This window comes from Vidua macroura, chromosome 1 (assembly GCF_024509145.1).
Source record: "Vidua macroura isolate BioBank_ID:100142 chromosome 1, ASM2450914v1, whole genome shotgun sequence".
NCBI classification, from domain to species: Eukaryota; Metazoa; Chordata; class Aves; order Passeriformes; family Viduidae; genus Vidua; species Vidua macroura.
Genome location: NC_071571.1, coordinates 73,565,008 through 73,587,733, shown reverse-complemented (window position 1 = coordinate 73,587,733; position 22,726 = coordinate 73,565,008).

Genomic DNA, 22,726 nt, shown 5'->3' with positions numbered 1-22,726 from the left:
TCCTTCCTTCCTTCCTTCCTTCCTTCCTTCCTTCCTTCCTTCCTGCCTTCCTTCCTTCCTTCCTTCCTTCCTTCCTTCCTTCCTTCCTGCCTTCCTTCCTGCCTTCCTTCCTGCCTTCCTTCCTGCCTTCCTGCCTTCCTTCCTGCCTTCCTTCCTTCCTTCCTGCCTTCCTTCCTGCCTTCCTTCCTGCCTTCCTGCCTTCCTTCCTGCCTTCCTTCCTGCCTTCCTTCCTGCCTGCCTTCCTGCCTTCCTGCCTTCCTGCCTTCCTTCCTGCCTTCCTTCCTTCCTGCCTTCCTTCCTTCCTGCCTTCCTTCCTGCCTGCCTTCCTTCCTGCCTTCCTTCCTGCCTTCCTTCCTTCCTGCCTTCCTTCCTTCCTTCCTTCCTCCCTCCCTCCCTCCCTCCCTCCCTCCTTCCACCTGTCTGCTATACCCAGGACCCCAATATATCTGGATTTTGCTTGTATGTGTTTTTACTCTGTTGCTGATATCTTCTTATGTTTGATGTCTATGCAAACACCAATTTTGTTCTCAAGAGCTGCAGAATGTGCTCCCATTTGAGAAAGGATTACATGTAAATAGCAAATATGTTACACATGTACCCTTCACAAGGGAGATTTCTGAAACTGCCTTGTCTCTAATTCTATTGTTTCCTTATATTGATAATGATACATAGACCTTGTTTTTCAAAATTTATTTTAAATTCAGAATTCTGTAGTTATGCAACTTGTCAATTTCTCTCCATTTGTTCAGTTCCCTCATAGAGGCATTATGTCCTGTGGAAATAACAAGATGTAGATAGATTGCCATGTGGAGTACAGAAAATGTCAAAATTGCATGGATCACTTGGCTTTTATCATTTTCTGCAATTTGGAGACTTTTTATTTCATTATTTTTAAACTAGATTTTTAATACATATTTTCCCAATAAAAAGGAAAAGATGTCTAACAAAAACCCTCAAATGCATTAGAAAAATTGATTTAGTAGAAGCCCTAGAATATCTGTCTCTAGCCAGACATGGATTATCTTCATTCATATCTTAAAGGCCAATTGCAAAAAAAAATGCTCTATCATGAGTCTGCATGCCTGAATAGCAGTTTTGAGCAAAAAATTGCTGTTGAAGCTGGTTGTCCTTTATTTTGATATGTTAATCTATTTTCCTTTTTTTAATAGAAAAAATATCTTAAATATATCTAAAATCACCTCAAATATATCTTAATATATCTTAATATATCTTAAATATATCTAAAATCAGCTTTGGTAAAAGCTGAACATATTGTAGTTTGGATATACTAGTGCACCAGGACACAGGATCATGGAATCACACCATGATAATCATAGCATGATTTGGGTTGAAAGGGAGCTTAAAGATCATCTAGTTCTGACCCTGCTCAATCCAGATACTTCACAGCCCAGTCCTTACTAGTAGAATAGAATCCCAAGACTGACTTCATGTATCAAGTGGTAACATCCTAGACACTCACACTTGAGAAAGGCTCCTCTATCCCTGTAATAAGGGGCTAGGGTGAAAAGTTGGTCCAGCATAAGTCACCATATTCTGGATCAGAAAGTACTTTTTGCGACCATCGCCTGAAAGGCAAGCTGCCTCTGTTTCTTATTGTAAATTAACCTTTGTAATATTTTATACTTTAATTTCCCTGGCATAGATGCCTCCAACACAAACACAATTTCAAAAGAAATATGCTATGTAGCCCTAGCATGAAAATAAGGATCTCTTCGTGTTACCTCTATCACTGTATTAGCTGGGAAAAGACAACATCTGCTTCTAAGGTCTCATTAACTGCATTTGCACTTGTGCTCTGTATTTTTGAGTACAGAAAAATGATAGGTGGCCTGTAATTGCAACCTGCTCAGAACAAGCAAGTCAAACAATGAGGTCAAAGCCCTCATTTTTCTTTTGCTCTGCCCACACCCTCAGGGGTAAACAGCAGAGGGGATTCCCTTCACTTTGTCAGCTTCCCTCCTGCCAGCCAGCCCAACAACTATTGCGGCAATGTAGAGACAGAAACTGGTGAATACCTCATAGGAAACAAGCAGCATGCTAAACTATTTCACAGTTCATTCACTACTCACTTCTTACTAGAAAATACAATAATGATGGTGATTTTGAAAGCCATGGCATTCAGCGTATTCCATATTTATTCTTTTACGTAAGTACAGGTCTTCTCTCCTGGTGAGCCAGCAGACAAGAGGTGAGTACAAAACATATAAAATGCAGATATCTGTATCTAAAGTGGTGTCTATTAACCATTGCTCAGCCCGAATTGAATTGATGTTTCTGATATTCTGTTCTTCGTTTGATTCAACCTTCAGACAGGTTGCTTGGGGGTGCTACTATAGAGGGAGTTTTTAAGGTTTCAGTTTTATGCTAAGCCATTTCTCACCACCCTATTTTTTTTCAGTTGTTGCTCTTTCCTCTCTTTGTCTCATGTACCAGCAGAAATCTATAGCAGGAGGCTCTAGATTTAGATCTCTAGTGGAGATGGGAAGGGAGTTCTGTAGCTACTGCTTTGACAGCATATACTACTTCCTCGTGGAACCCTGATGTCAATACTGAGCAGGCTGCACTGAGTGACAGAAGGTGCTACATGAAAAAAAAAAGCTATTTCATTTACGGATAAATGGCTCTTCTTCTGTGACCACTTTTGCTATAGTATTGTTCTTTCAGGCATCTGTTTTGTTATGATCTTATGCAAGATATTGTTTATTAACTATCTCTTCTGCACAGTTTCTAATATTTAATATAATGAGCTTTTGCCCAGGGACATTGATTCATGGTTGCACTTTATTACTAAATACCTTCTTATAATCAAATATAGGTAAAGAAAAGGTACTTCAAAATAAAAAAAAGAATATATGCAAGCCTCAACTATGACAGGCAGATAAATGATGTAGACAGACTCAACATATTAAATTCCAAAGTGTCGCACTCTTTCAAATATAAAAGAGACCTCCTCAGATTTTAGGATGAAAGCTTTAATCTCTTATTTTTCTTCTTGCAGAGAGTTAGGTGTGCTAAAAGCTGGAATTGGAGGCAGAGCAGAAGAGCTCTGGGTGTCTGTGGTAGGCCTTGCTGTGGTCAGGACATAATGCAAAGGCATCTTTTAGCATATAGGTCAAAGGTGGTTTCTGCCAGAGGAAATGAGGCACAAATGTTTTTTAAGCTTCCTAGACTGTCAACCTTCCATTGTGTTGAATCTGAGAATTATTTCTTTTCATTTTTTTTCCCCAGGGGATATTTTCAGAAATTTTGCAGGCCCAGGTGGATAGTTGGTTCACCCTCACATTTCCTCAAAGTGTTTGTGGTTGACTTCTATATTGGTTGAAGGAAAGACCTCTGGACTCAAAAGCCAGAACTTCCAGTTAAAAGTTAGATTCTCATACTGTGTTTTCTGATGCCACATTGAAATCATATTTGTATTACATATAAGTATTAAAAAGTCTGCATAATTTCACAGGAAAAATATTATTGCACTATTATACATCTGCTCAGAAATAGATGCTTGTAGTTGACATTCTGAGATATTTTTGTGCCCACTGATATCACTATATGGGCTTTTAAATACCACTAGAGAGATTTTTTGAATTTTCACAATAAAATGTTAGTCATTAAATTCTATACACTATATTTTAACCCTACATTTAAATGGATTTAAAAATTATTCATAATTATAAGCTTTCATAATAAAATGCTGACAGCTGACATAGAGAAATGACATTGTAAGTGAAATCATGAAAATGCTGCACTAAGCATGTCTAGATTTCATGTGGAAGGAGAAAGATCTATTGGTGCTTGGCCCTATAATATCAAAGAACTTCCTGTAGAAAATACCTGACACCATAAAATGAATCAGTGCTTAGTATTCCATAAGAAGTAGAAAGTAGTCTTAAATCTGTCTAAATTCACACTGTAATTGTCTACTCAGCCCCAACAATTATATTTGACATCATCACCATAATTTATGTGTTTATATTTTTTGCCTGCCTTTTGTTTTCTTTCTAAACTCCCATGTGAACCCTTACATTTTAATTAAGAAAAGAGGTCAAAGTTCAAATGCTAAGATGAATTGCAAATAAAATTTCAAAATATAAAGTTCAATATTGAATTGAATAGTAAGCTTGGCAGTACTGGACTTCTAGAAATTATATTATTTTATTTTTTCTATTTAGTTCTTATTAAATATTTTTCTAAATGGCTTTGAGACATCAGAAATTAGTAAAAAAGGGTTAGGGATCTCAAATTTGGAACAAATGTCAGTAACAGGTAAAGTAGTAACACTTGCAAAAACTTGCTTTCATATTTATCTCACCAAACCAAACCAACACCAAAATTCTTGTATGGAAATATGTGTGTGTGCATGTATATGCTAAAATTAAGGTATGCATTGACTTTCATGGGTTTGGATCAAGCCTTACACAGGATTACCGTAAACTGCAAGTTTAATGAAGTCATGGTATCTAAAATTAGAAGATTGCCCAAGGAAATGTATTGTAAAAAAATTTTGGCTACAATTTTCAACAACACTGGAAAATTAACATATAAATTAATAACAGAGCTACTGCCAGAAGCGCTTATAAGGGCAGCTTGTTGTATTAGGCAGTAATACATAATTAGTAGCTATTACCAAGGATATCTCGATTCAGCAGCACCTGAGAGAAATGGGAACTTGTTTGCCCTCCTCATCTAGAATTCTTTAAAATCAAAGATAACTTCTACATGTAAGGCACTGTTGCATTTAACTTCGAGCTGCAGGCTTAGCTAGGAATTGATATGTACCGAAGAGAGAAATGATGGCTTTACAGTTAAAAACATTTATTCAGAACCAAATCAGCAATGTTTTTAAACCACTGAGCAAAATAAAGATCTAAAGTCAGATTCTGCATATTGAAAAATATCAGAAAAAACTCAGATTCTGTATTTTGGGTAAGATTCATCTGCAAATGACTATGAAAGTATATGTTTCTTCCATGGGTCATTTATGCTGTCTTGACATGAGAAAGGTCATACACACCACCACTGTCAACATTATAAATTCACATTGGAACACTGACAGCCCCTCCTTAGTACAACTACTGTGAGGTACTATAGCTACCCTCACTATTTGAGAGTCATGAGATTTAATTTGCTCTGTATATATGTCCATGGAGATGGCTCATATATAACACCAGAGAGGTCAAAGCTCTGAAGCAAAGAAAGGATGTGGCTAGACATGAGTAAGACAAAATTCTGTTCATAAGAGCCACTAATTACTTCTGTCTCTGCTCCAAAGATTGATTACTTTAAAACAGTGAAATAGCTCTCTCAGAAAGGTGAAGTAGAAGGCTCAGTAGCTCAGGTGACCACAAGGGATTTTGTGCTCCTGGTAGAGTGAGATTTCAGAACTCAGCTTGCTTTCTTTAAAGTGGACACTTGAGCTGGAATTTTCACAGTGAAAAGTTAACCAGGTAGGCCAGAATTTTCTGAACTTGAATGAAACTAAACCTCCTTGCATGAACAAGCTACCCAGATGTATGATCAGAGATGACAATAGGCTATAACCTCTTGAGATATTGCAGTTTACCATTGGCACTTAGTTCACATCTTGATTCATTGGCAATATGCATGTGGATAAAAAGTGAGGAGCATATATTCAAAATGAAAAATCATTTACATTGAATCAAATATAAATGCTAATGCAGTAGTCAAAATTGCAAAACAGACTCAGTCTTGTGTTCCATTTAGTGCTTGCAATTAACTGTAATGATGCTTACTGCAGAAGAAACATATCCAATGTAAAATTAGATTCCTTTTTTTCGCTTTCCCCTAGCAGATTACTCTAGATTTACAGTTACATAGTAGAAATAAGAAGAGAACTAAAGTAAAACAAACAAAAAAAACCTAAAGTACAACAACAACAACAATTAATAATAATAATAATAATAATAATAATAATAATAATATAGTAGCTGTTGATTTACTCAAAAATGCTCTCTTCAGGACTTAGAGAGCACTTAATTTCCCCTCCTTTTTATAGTTTTATTCTTATAGATAGTATTCTGTGGTCTTCAAGTAACATTGATGTATTACTTGGACTACAGTTTTCAGTCTTACAATGTGTTGGTTTTTTTTTTCCCCTTACACAGCAAGTGTAGATTACATGAGTTTTAGGACTGTTTTTTCAGTCTACTCCCCTCAATCCTCTTAACTCTGCAAATAGACACTTTGTATTTTAAGTACAAAGAGTAACGTTTTTTAAAGAATAATTCATATGACTTGGGATGTGAATGTCACATTTATCAGTGTTATAGCGTGTGTGGAACATCATAAATCCTCATCATCTGTAGATTTTCTGAAAGTGTTAGCAATGGCTGCTCCTAACAGTAACACATGTAGTATTTATGTACTCCAGGACATTTGAAAGCTTCAGCTGTTTCCAAGTCAGGTGTCTACCTGAAGCTTTAGCTGTACTAATAAGAACCAGTGTTGTCTAGAAATTATGCAAGCAATCTCACCGATTTAAGGGATACTGAAGTGTTCAAAGGTCCTTGAGGGTAAAGGAGATGAAGGAGTCCCTTGAAATGATGGTATCAGGAATTGCTCAGTAAGATAAGTGCCTGAAGGTTTGCAATATGTCCCAACTCTCCACATGTCAACAGAAACAATGTTTCATCTTTCCTATTACCATTACATGAGATTAATTTAATGCCTGGACTACCTGAAATAGTTTTGTTGAAATAGGTACCTCCCCTTTTTCTTTCATTCATCCCTGTCAAGTCCTGTCTGACTGTGACCTGTTGAGGTCTTCTGCTGGATAAATTACTGATGGGGGGGGGGAGGGAAAAGAATAACTGCCGAAAGTTTTATCAATTTGATGACCATGTTAATCTAAGTCAGCACTACTTTGAACAGGTTTGGTTGTCCAAATGTAATGAATACATTTTACATGAATTATAATTTCATAATATTTGGCTATTCATATCGCATATTCCAGTGAATACTCTGTCTGAAGGCCATACTCTGCCTGAAGCCAGATAGCTTTGCAGGCTAAGAAGAAGACAGCCTCACACTCACACTGTGCCCCGCAAGTTTTGTAGATACAAATTCCTGGAACACTTGGTTCTGGAAACTCAAGTGTGAAGTCCAGTAAAATTACCAAGGCTGACAGTTGCAGGAAAGCAAGTAATCAGATAGCTTCTTTCCAAAAACATACACATAAAATAACCTCATCTTTTTGGTTAGGAAAATGATAAATTTTCAGCTACAGACCTTAATCCAATTTTAAATAGAGAGTAGAAAAGATAGATAGATAGATAGATAGATAGATAGATAGATAGATAGATAGATAGATAGATAGATATGTGAAAGTACAGGTTTGAAATCATGTATCTACTGAAAGATTGCTGGTAGAGGATGAAAAACAGGTGCCCTGGTCTAATGATCTAGCTATAATACTTAACATAAACTACTGAATCTTAAGCAGATGAAAGTACTGATAATTTGTAATGAGCATTTGAGCAAACCATGACAAGGCAGATTTCTTGAATTTGTTTGCAATCTCTTTGCATTAATTGATATGTGCACTGTCTATTAATAATTATTTTATGGCTATTGCTCTGAATCAGGACAATGCAGCTGTGGAAGAACTGCATGAAAAAATTAGGTCACAAGCCTGGAAAAACAAAGCAGTGAGCACTTGAGAAACTGGGCAAATAAGAGGTCAACACAGGTCAATGTTCAAGGAATGGTACAAAGATGGAAGAAATATCCTTCCTGCCTTGTCACCAAAAACTGAGAAGAGCCTTGGAGCACTGAAATGTCCAGTATTTGGACATTTTCATCAGTGGACATTTTTAAGAATTGACAAGAGCTACTGGAAATCGTTTAGGATGTGTAGGAGCAAACGTGTGAGATACTCATTTAACAAATTTCCGTCCCACCATGTGTTCTGTGTAAATCTTGGCTGATGGTTAAAACTTTTCCTCCATGAAAAATTTTTAGCACAAAAAGTCAACGTGAAGTAATTCCTGAGAGATACTTTGTGTGCTGGGAATGATTCTACAAAGATTTTTCTCTGACTCCCTGTTTTCTGGTCCTGGCTTCTGCTTCTTTTTGAACCCAAGAATAGATGAGGAGCAATGAGTGGTCACAGAAGTAATCTCCATCAGGAGGAACATCTTTCTTCTGTTTACTTGCATCAGACCTTTATTTCTCTTTTAACATTAGAGACCTAAACCGTGTACAGAAAAATTGCTCTAAAAATCATCTAATTTTGAAGTGTAGATTCTTGGCCAAATGCTTTTACTTCACTAGCACGCACCTGCCAGACACTATCTGCAGCAGAATTAGAATCATATTAGTAGTGGATACAGGTCCAAGTTCCTTCTGAAAGATGGAGGTGCAGGGCTTTGGTAATTTTTTTATTTATTTACTCTTGGTACTGTGACAGCATAAGAAGAAATGAGAATGTAGTAAAATAGCAAGACTTTAAAAAAAGCAAACCTTATCCATTCCCCCACCATGCTGCAACAGATTTAAAGAAGTAATGTGTGTGATGGAACCATAAAGACAACCTTTTGATGAAAAAAAAGTAGCCTCTGTGAAAAAAATTGCAATGGTGTTTCATCATTTTTCTGAGAGAAATTGTTTGGGTGATGTTTTCCATATAGAGAAATGGGGAGATTAAAGATTTAACTTAATCCTTTCAGATGACAATTCACTTGTCATTTCCTATTAAAAATCACTGGATTCTGTTTTCCTGCTTGAGTTTGTAGAAGGTTTTAATAGTCACAGCTATGATTGTTCTTTAGACTTAAGTTTTTCTGTCCGTCAGAGTTTAGGATTTTCTCAAGATACATTCTATTGAATAACTCTTTCTTTTCTTGTTCTTTTTTGAATAACTTTTTCTTTTACAGGTGCTGTATCCTGCAAACATCCTCTGATGCTGACAGGTCTCAAGGGACCTTCTTACTCATCATTGCTGTGAGGACAACTTGTGATACCCATGTTCTGCCATCTCCTCCTTATACTGTTTGATGATCCTGGACTCTAGTCTGGATGGCACAACCATTCTACCTTTAAGAAAAAAAAAAAAAAAATTAGAAGGTAATTCTTTACTTGGTACTATTTAGCTCCATCTCCGAAATCCTTTAATGTAGGATAGCTTACTGCATTGAAATGAACATCCCAAATTAATATTTTTCCAGTCATTCTAATGAGAGTGGGCAGTTTTGTATATGGAAATTTTAAGCTCAGGGTTTTAAAGGTGTCTTTTGCTAATATTAGTTAAACTTGGAGTTATTTAAAATCAGAAGACAGGGGGCAATGCAGTGGCTCTTAAAAAAGATCCTCTTTACTACCTCTATTTGTTGTCATATTTGTGGATGTCTTTTCATGTTCTAATAGAATTAAAGCTATCATTAATAATTTAAATAATGATTGTGATTTAGTGAGTAAATAAATGTTAATTCTCAAAGCAATTTCTTTGACTAATTTCTTTGACAAACTCCTCCATACAACAACCTAAAAGAAGGCTGTAGTGCAGTGGCTGTCAGTCTCTTCTCCTAAGTAAAAAGCCACATGACAAGAAGAAATGACCTCAAGTTGCACCAGGGAAGCTTTATTTCGGATACTAGGAAAAAAATTTCTTCACCCAAAGGGTTGTCGAGCACTGGAACAGCCTGCCCAGGGAAGTGCTGGGGTCATCATCTCTGGACATATTAAAAAGACATGGCACTGTAGAAGTGGCACTGTAGATGTGGAACTTAGGGACACGGTCTAGTGATGGACTTGGCAGTGTTAAGTTTATGGTTAGCCTCAATGACCTCTTCCATCCTAAATGATTCTGTGATTCTATAAACACAAAGAGGATTTCAAACATAGTGCTTTTCAAATGAAAATGTGTTTTTGCCTTTCTGTTGGTGGGATGATGGGTTTTAGATTACTTTGAGGGATTCGGAGTTATGGTGAGAAAATAGGGAAAAGCAAAATGTCTCTAGTTTTTCATACCTTTTATAAGTAAGTAAACAAGAAAATCCTATGTTGGTGATGTGTGCTAATGGGAAAGACAAAATAAAGGAACAAGGTCCAATAAATTGAGGGATAGGTAGTTTTTTTTTTTCTACTTACTGAATTTAATAAATCTTTACATTAACAAATTCTTTTTGCTGCTTCCCTCACTTATCCCTCAAATTAATCAGAAACCACAGAATATTATCAGCTAAATAAGAGAAACAGTGAATTGCATCTCCTTTGTGTCCTATGTTTTGCTCTGTTCCTTCTGGTATTCCTAGTCTCTACTGGCCAAAGAGTAAGTGAGGTGGTGACTAGCATGTAACAAAATTACTGGAGGACTCAGTATGACATTTGTCATGAAATTACATTTGTCTCACTGTTTTTAGCCAACTAGATTTCAACTAGAAAGAATTCATTTAAATGTATTTAGTTCTCTTGGTATTTGAAGACCAAGGTCTCATTTGCTGAAATTTTTTTGATGCAACACTATAACATGTCTTTTTGTTATGCTAATTATTTCCTTCCAGCTGTTACAAGAGCAGCTGTTGTACATTGTATACAGAAAGCAGCAGTAACGGTACAGCCTTTCTCATTATCTTCTGCTGATCTTTCTACTACTTCCAGGCCTAAGTTCCATTCCTGACATCCCAGTGGGACCTGCTAAAAATGGATATACAAGGAGAAAAATTAAGTTAAGCATAAAAGCTACCCTTCACCAGCTTTCATGCAGCTCTTGCCAAAATAGTTTGACAGTGTGATACAACTTACCTTTAGTACAAAAAGGGAGAAACGAATTAATTGTTATAGATTTATATTTTGCCAAGGATCCTTTCTGGCTCTGCGTAGAGGCTATCATAGAGGTGTAATAGCTACAGGCTGCTTTTGAGAGTAGTCATCATGACAGCAATCCTAGGCTACCTGACCCACATATTGCCATGAACAGTCCTGTATTTCAACTGTAGGATCTGTAGCACTCTCACTGCACTTCAGCCAAGATAATGCTTCTGATGAGCAGGAACCTATCTTGTTCTGCCATGGGCCAGAGCAGCCCCTGGCAGCTTGTGTCAGTATCATGACTCAGCCCTTCAGCATCCTCACCTATTTTGGCACTTCATTCATAGCTCGAATTTTTTGACACAAGGTGAGTGAAAAGAAGGTTCATGAAGCTGGCGCAAAGATTTCACAGATTCCCCAATGTGGGAGCCACAGTTTTTGGGACCGCTTTTGTGATCATATGCACAAGGCATCTATGAGTTCATCACTAAAAACTTGTCACTGTGACTGACAAAAGTCAGGTCATTTACCTGGTCATTATTACACTAAGAGTATGACAATGTCACTACTGCTTAATACAAGCTAAAACAGCCTCTCCCTAAAGTAAGAGATCTTCATGGCTATTAAGGGCAAGAATCCACAACTCCTAATTGTGGGATTGTATGATTTTTAGAAGATATATAGAAGAGAAGCGGGCAGATAATGCGAGAAAAAAAAGGATGAAAATGCATGACAATTTATGTCTTTACAGTGCATCAGCATCATGTATCTAAAAGAGTATCCATCCTAGCACAGAAAAAAAAGGATGGGGTCAAATGGTCATATTTGGCTGTTATAAGTTAGTGATCCAATTTTTTGAAAAGGGCTGTTAAACTATTAATGGAATTGTGGATCAATCTTTGCCTAGAAGGCACCTGTTGATACTTCTGAAAGCATCTGTCACACTGGGTTGGGATCCATCCCAATCTTATGGTAGAAGAGCTGACTGAGTGGTTATGCAGGGAGGGAGTAGGAGATGTTCTGGGAGCTGTCTGGAAAGACACTACAGTGTTTTTAATGCAGGTCAGCAATGGTATAAGAGGCAGCCATGTGGCACGGCTCAGATGTCCACACAGGCAAACCAACCTTTGCATCAGAGCTCCCTGCTGAATTTTCAAACAGTTTTAAAAGCTGGATGTTTTAAATGTTTCTGTCTTCTTTATAGATAAGGAGATTAAAAAGTTTTAGAAAATTTGTCTCATAGTCTTCAGGATGTACCACAAACATTGCATGGACATGCCAAACCCTTGCATGGACCATGAAAGCATAATGGTAATTAGGGATTTTGGGTTTTTTTACTATCCTTTTCTCTCCCTCGTGCCAGAACTCCTCTTGTTTTCCAACACCAGAAAAATCTAATAGATGGATTTGTCTATATCCAGGCTTGACCATACTCTTGAACGTATAGGCTATTTTAGATAAAGGGTATTTTATCAGGCTATGTTAGATAAAGGTGATGAGAAAATGAATTCCACAGCATGCATTATGAGTTCTTTCATCTTTTCAACCTGTGTCACAAGACATCTCAAGTTATCATGAAAACAGATCATATAACAGTTTTAGCAGGCATACAATGATACAACAGAACACAGAGTGATATTCCACTTTGCTTAAATTAAACTCTTAAATTGAAAGCCATGACTTACCACTGTTTTTTGACTACATAAAGTCTTTCATCTGAAAGCCTTTCAACAGTGTGGAAGATGATGATACCCTTTTTCTATAGAATATAGAAATGATATGTAGAGAGGTTAAGAAACTTATCTGATAGAGGTGATTCTGGCAATAGAACTCACACCTTCAAGCAGTACGACCTAATAGGGTTTGAATCTCTATACAAGTTAGAGAAAGATTTTACTTGAGGCTTGTCTCCTAACCCCACATGAATCTAGAAAGCTTCAGCACTTTATATGGATCAAGCCTATGGTCATACTAATCTACTAGCTTTAAAAATTTAATATGTAAACAAGATCAACTTTATCACTTCAGCATGCTCAGGCAGCTCAAATCAGAGTGAGCATGAGTTTTACCATAAAGTCCCTAGCAACGCAAGTTTAAGGCTTGTAATGTTAAATAATTCATGTTTAAATTAAGCCCTCAGAATTCTTATGTCATCTCACTGCTGTAAGTATTCTGCCTGTGGTACAGTGACACACCTACCCTGTTTTATACTGATATTTTTCATTCACTTCTATGAGATAGAATCAAAACTACTGATCCGTAATGATAATCTCTGCACAAATAGTTAGAAAAAATCTGTTTTACTTTAACAATTTGGGAGATCCAACAAGGTTGTTGCATGAGATTCTGCTCCTTACAATGCTCTGAATCTTAAAGAAAGCAAAATATACACAGTTATGACAAATAAAACTAGTACTGTACCCTGAAATTTATTGATTTGCTTTGAAAACAGACATACATTATAAGTAGGTTAAGTGTGGTATTCACATGCCCTCTGAACACAGAGAGACTTAGCTTTCTCAGGATTTCTCCTGAGTGAAGCTGTGAGAAAAGCAGAGAAAAGAGAATCAAAACAATTCTTATCTCATTTGCTGCTCTGGTGTTTGTGCCCACATGGAATGTGATAGGGAGATTGTTTACCCAAGGTGATTGCTTGATTGGATACTGGTGATGGTGTTTTGAATTCATTGACCAATTGGATCCACGTCTGTGTCGGACTCTCAGCAGAGAGTTTTCTAGTTAGTTAGCTAGCTAGTGATAGTTCTTGTTAGCATAATATAGTGTAATATAGTTATAGTATAATATAGTATAATAAAGTAATTAATTAGCCTTCTGAAATCATTGGAGTTCAGAGCTCATTCTTCCCAGGCGTTAGGTCACTTTTCCGATAGGTTAAGTGCCTCTCTCAACAGCAAGGATAAGTATTTAAAAATCATCCTAAATTTTTGCAAATGTATGCGTTGGAGGATTTTTTTTTCGCTAATAGTCTGAAATGGATATTTTCAGTTTGTGGCTCATTTGCAGAACACATTCTTTTGTTGTGCATACTAAGTAATCAAGGTGCAAGGCATTACCTCCAATTCCAGATGGACATTGCAGCACAACTCAGAAAATAACTTTAAATCATGTGAGCCATGTCCATTCTTCTTAGGAGAGTTTTCAGCAATATTCTGTCACAGGATATTTCAAGTTATTGAAAATAGATATATTCTACTCTTTCAGTATAAATTTTCTTATAGTATTAGATTTCATGGTGGTCAGAGGTTGAATCATATATCTGTGAAATACCCATTAACATTTACATTAATTCTCATTTTTGACCAATTGACATGCAGTATTTTCTTGGATGACTTTGTATTTGATACACTGTGTACTCTGTATTTAGTAAATTCAGCTGATAAGTAAGCACATGAACAGACAGCACTGATATTGTATTCTGTCTGCAGAAGAGTCTTCTGCATTTTGTTTTTGGATATTTTTGACTGCTATCACAAAAATGAAGGCTGAGTGACAGAGGTGACTTATCTTGACAAGAGATACTGCTGGTTTGCAGAGGACCACAAGGAGGAAGAACAAGAGAATAAAGATAGAAGGCTTGATTTATGTCTTGTTCTACATACAGTGCATCTGGAATTATATTTTCCTTTGAAGACTGCTTCAAGCACAGAACTGACAATAAAGTATAATTTATTGACAAGAGAAATGGCAGGGTCAGCATTTCAAAGTAAAGTTTAATGTAAGTGTTGAATGAAGTAACAATAACAGTACTAGTCACTCTATCTTACCATTCTTTACAGAATGTACAATATACCAAAATCTTTATATTCTATATTTAGTATCTAGTCATTATATGTTGTATTCAGCCTCTTTGGCTATTGTACTTGGTTACTTTTTCTCAAATCCCAGGCAGTCTTGGATGTTTTGGCTGCCTGTATTTGGAGTGAGACTGTACAATAAGGCACAATAAAATCCCCATGGCATTATTTCCTTAGTGTATAGATGATCACACAGAAGCCAATAGGTACATTTAATAAAGTAAGATCAAAAAAAAAAAAAAAAGATTATTTATCTATAAAAATTACCCCTATAATGTTCATTGATTTCCATTGTCTTTATTTCCAGGAAGATTCTATACACTTTGATCTATACTCTGCAATCATACTTGCCTTATTTAAAACTTCCAAATGAGGCCTTTCTTTCAATAGTCAGGACAATATCCTACAGACCAGTATCAAAAAAGAAAGACAAAACACTTTTTCCTAGCCTGTGGGTTGCTTTTTTTTCATTAGCTGAACAAAAAAGAATAAAGATATTTCTAGTATTAAAAGGAAGGTTTAAGTTAAATTGCATTAGAATTGAACATTTTAAAGCAATATATAGCTCATGGACAAAACTAAATAATTTAGTAAATTAATTTTGAGCTCAGGACTCTAAAGTAACAATTTGAATTTAAAAAAAAATAATATTCATTTGAGCTTCTTCTTTAAAACATTTCTCTTACAGTGTAAAAGGTAATTGTAGGTCCACTTAACACCTAAAAGACAAGTAGTTTTAATTATGCATATGATGCAGAAGAATCAATTAAGCAACAGAGTAATTGTAATATGACTAAGGTCAAATACGCAAGACAGTGGCAGAATAAGGAATAGATCTCTTTTTCATTCTGTAGCTACTATACGTAAATGAGATGGAAATTAAAAAGTAATTAGGGGAAATATATTGAATTTGTATTCCTAATAGACTACAGGGTTTTGGCTTTCTTTTCTATGCTCTGGCAGAGCCCAGGGGACTGATACACATTTGCTGGTAGATGCAGGAGGTAGATCAGCTGCAATGCATTGATCTGTGTACCACAGGTTGCAATGTTCGCTAATTATGCATTTTATTCTGAAAGCATGGCTCATCATACCTTGGCATATTGAGACACACATTTGTGATTTGGTGGAAGCAACTGTGCTCTACAGTACACAATATGTACGCAAATGAACAACAATTTCACGTGAGGAAAAACATCACATAGACTAAAAACTAGCCTATGGTTTTCCCTGCCTTATTCTTGACCAACAATGAATAACCTACACGAATAAAATTTTGCACTTAACATCACTTTTTTTTTTTTTTTTTTTTTTAATTGCATGGTGAAAGCAGGGCCTAAGTTTAAGCTTTTTCATCATTCTCATTTAATGGAGCAAATTCTCCTAAAATGCCCATTATATTTTTGTATTTCCAAAAAAAAAGTTCAATGCTGATCTACCTGGAATTACCTTGTGTACTCATAACAATGGCATTTCTATATATATTCTAGTACAGATACATAGAATTTAGCAGAATATCACAGTCATATACTTGATTATAGATGATGCATAGTAACTTCTACCAAGAGTTTTTCACTACACATACTATTTCGCTTTCAGGTAGATAATCTGCTTTCAGGCAGGAATGGCAGTGAATGCTGAGCATTATCAGGTTTCCTGTTCTTTTCTGGTTTAAAATACTGTGGTAAGAGATTCTGGGCCATGTTATGACTATCCACACTACGGATATAATCTTCCCTTGCCACTTTGCCCCCTACCACTTTAATTCATTTGGAAAAACCAGTTGCCATCAATTAAATGTATTGAAGGAAGCAAGGCAAAGGAGAAAATGTGGACAGAGCTACTTTCCATACTTTCTGGCTTCCAGTTAGGATAACCCAGAAAGCAGGGGTTTTAAAAAAATATAAAAAGGTTGCATGAGAAAATTTTTTTCTCATTATCTTATTTTTTGTCTTTTTTTCCTCAGTCAAATAAAGAAAAAGATAAATTATAAAGCTGGACTCTAGATAAAAGCATTTTTTAATTTGCAATTGAAAAGAATTTATATGTTCTAAAAATATTATTCAAAATTAAATGCTTATTTCAAATAGTCTAAATAGAAATATATAAAATTTCATAAATGACTTTTCCATATGGAAAACTTAAGTGTATGTTAGGAATTAGCATTTAAGCCTCTAGTCTGGATATGGGCTGGTGTCTGGATCTGCTAGAAGCTCCAATAAAGAATTCTTTTTCTTGGGTGGGAGATGTTGCATTTTGGGTATGTGGAACATCATGTGCATCTGCATGTTTGCAGGAGAGTTGAAAACTTCTCCCATCCCTTTACAACTGTTTTGTGAGCAGAGCCTTGCAGTTCCAAATACAATGCAGTTATGAACAAGTACTAAATAACACAATTTAACCATGTTTGCCTCTGAGGAAGAGTAAGAAAGAAATAAGTCTGCATGCAGTAAACTTCAAATTAATGGAGAATTTACAAAAGGAAAAAAACAACAAAATTATTATAATTGGACTGGTAACAAAGTTCATATTGTAGGGATATGAAAAGTGCATCTTCAGAGGAGAACCAATATCTTGCATGATAAACAGATATATCATCCAATGTGACACCACTATGACATGACCATGGCTTAGAGAGAGTCAATCATCAACAACTATAGGATGCTGCAATTTTCTGAATTTTTTAAATTAAAATGTATTAATCTTGTTATTTAAAGGATTCTAGTGTCAAAGACCTTAGGAAGTGAAAAATTGTGATAGACTTATAAAATGTGCTCTTAGAAGGAGAGATAATCCTGAGCAGATAAAATTTTAAGGCTGAAATATTAACACATTATTGAATATGATTATTGTATTATTTGAAAAGGGAAAGATTGGTTTAGGGATTCCAAGACTAATGATAATATTTTAGAACTCTTTCTTTTGCTATTATCTGATAGAAAAAAATTATCTGTTCCTTTCCATGTCATGAAAGACTATGAATTGCCCCAAAATGTGGAAAATTTCAGTTTAGAAAAAATAGACTAAACTAAACATAAATGTCAAACTGTGTCCAGTACAGAAACTAATTTTCTTGCTTCTCTATTTCTGATTGTAATGCTTTCTAACAGCCAAATGCCAATAATAGATTTTTTGCGTACTTCTTGTAAATAGAAAGGGTCCAAATTTATAAATTTTTATCTCTCAAGCACAGAGCAGTGTACAGACTGGTTTTGGTCAATTTATACTGCATTTGCTCATGGAAGTAGTAGACAGGTGGCCATTAGTCTTTGTAATCTAATGTTTTGTTCCATTTCAGAGGAATACATAGATAATACTTTAAAAAGGCAGGGAATAAAACTATTAACATCAAGAAAAATAATGTTGACTAAAAGATACCAAGGAATTTCTGAATGTGTAATATTTTTCTAATGCATCCTGATTGTGCAGAGTGTCTTTTATCATTTTAATCAAAATTTCTTTATATCTGGAATTAGCTGTAGAGAGAATTTAGTATTAAAGTTTATGATTAGCAAAAGAACCCTTGGTACAATTTCTGAAAGCTAATGGTGCTAGCAGGGAAGAAAAAGGTTCATGAAACAAGGATATAGATTCATGCTGTGATAACTCTTGGGGGCTAGTTCTCATTCAACAGAATTTGGCTGCTCCAAAGGAGACTAGTATGGATCAAAAAACTATTTAAGTCAACCAGAATGTTTCTAGTCACTCAATGGGAATTAAGCAGGTCTGTGGGATTCCAAACAAGTAGATATGTACGTTTTGATGTGTGCTGCAAACTCCTACTGAAATCTCCGGAAATCTCTGCTACTGAAATAAGAGAGAAAATCTGTCATGTTTAATGCAAGATTCGAACTGCAGTTTGTGAAAGCATGTCTTTTTTTTTTTCTTTTTTTTTTTTCTTTTTTTTTTCTTTTTTTTTTTACTGAGTAGAGGAAAGAATATCTATTTTCTCAGAAATAAAGTGCATGAAAATACTTCTAATACCCATGTTTTGTAGTGTGCTGAAATAGACACAAGCATATTCTAATAGCAAAGCTGTGATTATCATTTGATTATTTTATTTATTTCCTTAAAAAATTATTAAACTACCAGCAGTGACATGCCTAAATGTCACAGTTATGACCAAGGTCAGTTATATCACTTGAGGTGAGTGTTGCTGCGAGTCCTGTGCCCTTGGCTTCCTTTGGTCCAGACGCTGTGACTGCCATTGGCATGGTGGTCCCAAGTGTCAGCACAGATGAGGTGACAGGGTCATGGAGAAGCTGTCCACAGAGCAGTTTAAGCCACCCATAAAATGGTGACAGAAGTAAAAGGTAAGAAATATTACTGATACAAAGGGTTATTCGAGATCCTTGTGGAGAGAGCAATTTCAGTCATATGAGTTCAATGGAGTGTGAGACCTCTAAGAGCAGGCATAACTCCTACAGGAATACAGACATAAGGTGTCTGTTTCCCTTTGGAAAAGAGTATAGTCTGGTTCCTTTCACATTGCTGTTTCTTGACATAAAAATGTCTGTGATTATGAGAGAGACTGGCTACATGGTGGCGGGTGTGCTAGTAGGATGCAGCCAGTAGAGACACTGTGAAGAACAGCCCAAGCAGAGCCTGCTCCTTGTTTCATCCTCAGCAATGCGAAGCTGTGAACTGTTTTCCAGAGATCAGACATTAGGTCAGTGATTGGCTGAGAAAAAAACAAGACTACTCACTGTAAAATGTATACCCATAGTATAATGTTTGTACAGAAACCTTCACAGCAATGTATAAAACCACTCCATGTAATGTCAAACATGTATCTGTAACTTTGGCGTGATCTTAGGGTTTTTCTTGTGTATCTTCAAGTATATTGTTTGCTGTGCTTTGCACTTGTATGGACAATTATTTTTGCTCTGGCTGCCTAATTGCTCATTTCCTTCTCTTACATTATCCAGAACTGTGAATTTAATTACTCCTCACCTTGAAGTAATTTCTGATTTATCCTGTTAGCTTTGCTCCAGGGTGGTCCTGCATGAGCTTAAAAGTGCATGGATTCAACTATCTCCATAGTGTCACTCTAATGCTGCGTCAAGCAATTCAGTAGTATAGACTATGCTTGACAATAGAACACAGTTGCATATTTAAAGAATAGTATTAATGCAAGACTTTTTGCTGCTGTGTGAGGAATTGTATTTCCCCTTTATCTAAATGAGTTCAGAGAATTTTTATTATTATTTTTGTTTAACAGGAAACAAAGCATGCAAATCCAGTTGCTACTCAGTATTCATTCCAGGAAAAATTGAGGCAGTGAACTGGATAGAACAGGAAAGGAATAAGCATGTGTCATGTGCATGTTGGGATAGCAGAGGTTCATTCCCTCAAGACAATATGAATTCTCTTGCTTTTCAGAGAGTCAACACAGCAATTGTGCACTGCCCTCAGGGTGTGCAGTGCTCTGCTCATTGGGGCAGAAATAATTCTTTTCATTCATGTTATTCTTAGCAGCCCTCTTTGTTATCCTCTCAAAGGGAGTCATCCCTGAGCATCACTGGGGACAGGACTATACAGCTGGACAAGTACTGTTCTACAAAACACAAGAAATAGCAACAAAAATAATAGGGTACCTTAAAAGAGTGTGAAACAGACAGTCTTTTCTAAAACATTATGACTCCAGGAGCTGGGTCAGCATGATGCACAGAGACAGTGATCTGTAGAAACATAAAAAACCTCAGTGAAATCACAGAATTTGCTATTCCTCACTCTTGTGGGGTGGGCACTGGAGATGTCATAAACTGACTCCCAGTCTCATGTGGTTTTGCCTGGGATTTCAGATTCTGCCTCAGATTGTCATCGTCCTGTCCTGTTGCTTGTGGTTGCCTAAGCAGCCTGAAAGTCTTTGTTTCATGAAGCATGAAACTCCATTTATAAGCGGTAAAGTCCAAAGGGAAAAAGTGATAGATAAATTAAAATGCTGTGTGTAGTCTACTGGAAAAAAAACACCTATGCAGCAATTTTTTAATGAAATATTTTTTGATTAGACTAGGACTATGCAGTGCATGCCATGCACTTTTCCATGAAGCTAGAGAAACAACTTTAAAAAGGTTCTGAAAGTTAATACCCTCAGTTGGGCACGAATGAAGGTTTGATGGTGGGGGTTTTTGTTGATGGTTTTGTCCTTTTAGGAATAATTGCTCAGAAGAAAGACTATCATAAATTTAGCTTTGGAGATAGAATTTGAATCTTGAAAATAAATTTTTTCTTCTTTCTCTGCTTTCCATCTTTTAACTGTTTGAAATCCTATATAGCTAAAAAGAATCATTTTCTCTGAGGACATTACAGAGTGAGGGCAGAGAAAAGAACAAAGACAGTTCTAGCACTTGTCCTATAACCATGAGTTTCCAAGTTCTGTACTTGTCTCTAAGGGTGTGTCCTTTCCAATTTCAGCATCTTAGCATCTCTTAAGCTTCAACTATTTTTATAGCTTTATCCCTGAAGTCATCTGCCCACACAATTTCCATCTTCTATTAGTCATTTACAAATATGTGAAGATCCTGAAGTTGAAGGCAAACATTTATTTTCCAAGTTTAAAAATATGCCCTTCACAATTTTGATTTGCAGGGGGAGGAAATTTTTTGGTCACAAAGGTAAAATTGCCCATGCTTTTAAATGTAGGCTTGGAAAGGAATCACAGAAACCTGAAGAGGTGGATGAGTCAGTCATTGCTGTTCTGTTTATTCAAGAGCCATATATGGTTTTCAGTCAGATAAAGGAAATAAGCTAGGGGTTTTTAGGCCTGGACCTGTAATTATTCATTCTGACACTTTGCCATAGCAGGGGTCTTAGTGTAGAAATATCTTAACAAAATCTGGGATCTGAGTTCCACCATGTGCCAGACCTACTCCTGGCTGGTGTGTTCAGAAAGCTGGCAACAAACTGAGAACTGCAACTGAAGTAATGCCTGTTGCAAAAAATACCAAGAGATTTGCAGGAGGTTTCAAGGGTTTGGGGAAAGCATACTCAGCTCCACATATGTACAAGGCACGTCCACTTCTCTGTGTATAAGCCCTGATTATACTGCAAAATTGTTCATATGCTCTGACAAAGTATGGGAAGGGAAGGTTTTTAGTACCCTGCCCTGCACACACACAGTTGTATTCAGGTTGCACTGTTATGTGTTAACCTTATATGCCAAATTTGGTTATGCCATTTTGAAATTCATTTAATTATTTGCACCTCTTTTTCTGTCCAGCCATCTTGGTTAGATAAGTGATTTCCCACCTTAAAAGTTTTCCTTACTTCTGTTACAATCCTCCAAAAATAAGACTTTAGAATGTTAACTAGGAAAAAAAACAAAAACAAAAACAAAACTCCCCAAAAATATTGCAAAAGTAAGGTGTGAAATCAAGAATAATTTGATAAGTTAGAAGTCAAAAGGTATTCTGTTAGACACAAAGCCTTACTGAACATCCCGTTCAGCTATTTAGGTTTTCAGTCAATAGAAATAAACTGTCTGGTCTCTTGTGTATTTTCTTTATCCATAAAGATGAAGAGATGTTTTGGAAGTCATCTTTTCAAAATGAATATCACTTTTATTTTACTCTGATTTTCAAATAAGTAACCAATTATTACAGGGCAAATAAACTAATTATTACAAGTGAAAAAAATGAAATCTAGATAATATAAATAGTGGCTCATTCCATACTGATGATTCCTGAACATGCCATATTTTCCTAATAATGTGATAGCTTTTTTTTGACACAGATTTATTCTGATTAACTTTATGTATTAGCTTCCTCAGTCTAATATTTTTCATGTTGCTCTCCTTACTAGCATATTTCTTTCTAAACCCTTCAAATACTGATTTACAAATAATGACAAAAAAAAATTAAAGAGGAATAGCTGAATAGCTGCCAGGTGGTTTCACTTGAGAAGAAGAAGGGGAAAAAACTCTTAAACTGGCTATTACTGAACTTCTTCAGTTAATTGGAAGATGTTAAAATTCATGCAATTTGGCTCTTGAAATGCGCGTGAAATAGTTACCAGAATGGTGTAAATATTTATAATTGCATCTTCTGAAAGCAGTTAGAGTAAGAACAGCAAATTTAGTGAATTCTGAGTAAAAATATATTTGAATAAGTATATGAAACATGTGGATT